We start from the raw sequence: 2,500 nt of genomic DNA, 5'->3' as shown, positions 1-2,500 counted from the left end.
CCCTAGCCATGCAAACTAGCCTTGCACGGTAGCCATGCACACAAGCCGTGCACATTAGCCATGCGCACAAGCCCCGCACACTAGCCTTGCGCACAACCCTTGCACACAAGCCATGCACTCGAGCAATGCACACAAGCCTTGCACTCAAGCAATGCACACAAGCCCTGGACACTAGCCTTGCACACGGGCCTGGCACACAAGCCTTGGGCACTAGCCTTGCGCACTAGCGTTCCACATGAGCCTTGCACACTAGCCTTGGACACTAGCCTTGCACACAGGCCTTGCACACTAGGCATGCTTGGGCGAGCTGATCCCGCATCAAGTCGACGGGTCTAGGCATTCTTGGGCGCAGATCCCGCATCGTCTCGTCGCGTCTGGGCGCAAACACGTCGCGTCTCGTTGCGTCTTCAGAAGTCGTCGCTAACAGCACCTTTGGTTGCCACTGGTGGTTAGGCTGGTTGGTTGCGCAAACCCTATAGGAGGGTGGCATGCTGGTGGGCGTTTTTGCCCGGATAGGCACTAGAATGTGCAGATTTTGGGCGTTTTTGCCTGGATAGGCTAAGGAATGGGCATGCTTTGGGCGTTTTTGCCCGGATAGGCACCGGAATGCTTGGCCTTGGCTTGTCCTAGCAAGGCATTGCTGGGTTGGGCTCCCTTGGCCTTTTGGGCGCCTTGGACGATGTCTTGCGAAGACCATGGGCACAAGGCCATGGCATATGGTGAGGAAAGGACCACGGTTGCCAAGGTTAGGCACCGGAATGCTTGGCCTTGGCTTGCCAAAGCAGGGCATTGCTGGGTTGGGCTCCCTTGGCCTTCCGGGCGCCTTGGACACTGTCTTGGGAAGACCATGGGCACAAGGCCATGGCATATGGTGGGGAATGGACCACGGTTGCCAAGGCTAGGCATATAGAGAGGAATTGCATTTTTGCCCGGATAGGCACCGGAATGCTTGGCCTTGGCTTGCCATAGCAGGGCATTGCTGGGTTGGGCTCCCTTGGCCTTCCGGGGGCCTTGGACGCTGTCTTGGGAAGACCATGGGCACAAGGCCATGGCATATAGTGAGGAATGGACCACGGTTGGCAAGGCTAGGCATATAGAGAGGAATGGACCACGGTTGCCAAGGTTGCGCAAGTTTTGGGCATTTTTTGCCCGGATATGCCCAAGTATGCCCCGATAGGCCCGTTACGCCCCGGTATGAACGCGTATGCCCGGATAGACTCGGTATGCCTTGGGATACATGCGTATGCCCCGATAGGCTTGGTACGCCCCGATATGCGCACGTGTGCCCCAGTAGGGCTCGGTATGCCCCGGTATGTACGCGTGTGCCCCGATAGGCCCGGTATGCCCCGATATGCACACGTGTGCCCCAATAGGGGTCGGTATGCCCCGGTAGGTACGCGTGTGCCCCGTAATGCACGTTTCGCAGATCTCCCCGCATGTCCCGCCCCTATATGTAATACTTACTTACTTACTTACTTTCTTTCTTGCTTGCTTGCTTGCTTGCAATGGTTGGGAGTGCCCGGCATGCCCCGCTGCAGAGACCAAGGGCGCAATGACTTGGCACCGCGGATGCCGGGACTCCGGCACTTCCCGTGGCACTGATGGTTGGTTCCAAAGACAAAAGGCCGTGCAAGGCCACCGCACCGCGGATGATTTTGCTCGTGCTGGCGCCGTTGTGTGGCCAAAGAACATGCGCGAATGCTCGTGTCGGAAGGGTTGGTGTCCTGGCCCCGCGGGTGTCACGAATGCTCGGTTGCGAAGACCATGGGACCAGAGCCATGGCACGTCGGATGATGGCTCCAGCTGGCGCCCCGGCACTTTCTGTGGCATTGATGCTCGGTTTCAAAGACAAACGTGCGCAGGGCCAGGGGACCGCGGATGACTGCTCGTGCTGGCCCCGTTGGGCGGCATTGATGGTCGGTTGCAAAGAAAATGCGCGATTGCTCGTGTCGGGGCCTGGCAAGCCAAGGCCAAGCGAGCCATGGCAACGCGGATGATGGCTCCAGCTGGCGCCCCGGCACTTTCTGTGGCATTGATGCTCGGTTTCGAAGACAAACGTGCGCAGGGCCAGGGGACCGCGGAGGACTGCTCGTGCTGGCCCCGTTGGGCGGCATTGATGGTGTGTTGCAGAGAGCATGTGCGATTGCAAGTGTCGGCCGGGTTTGGGTTCCCTTGGGCTTTCGGGTGCCTTGGACGCTGTCTTGCGAAGACCATGGGCACAAGGCCCCGTCCTGGCCCCTTGTTCGATTCGCTCTCGTCTTGCGCTTGCTTCCAAGGTCCTCCATGACCTTCCCCATGGCCTTGCTAGATCCCCCCCATGACGCATGACCTCTGTCCGTTGATTGGTTTTGAGTGCACACCATGCCCGGCTTGGCACCGTGTTGTCGCGTGAGTGGCATTTGGATCGTGCATGCTGGTGGGCTACCTGCCAATGCGCACAAGCCTTGCACACTAGCCTTGCGCACGAGCCTTGCACAAAAGCCTTGGACACAAGCCTTGC

Source organism: Tasmannia lanceolata, unplaced genomic scaffold, assembly GCF_043159265.1.
Source record: "Tasmannia lanceolata isolate RefF3 unplaced genomic scaffold, GAP_Taslan_0.1 ptg000119l, whole genome shotgun sequence".
NCBI classification, from domain to species: domain Eukaryota; kingdom Viridiplantae; phylum Streptophyta; class Magnoliopsida; order Canellales; family Winteraceae; genus Tasmannia; species Tasmannia lanceolata.
This window is presented reverse-complemented; position numbering follows the sequence as displayed.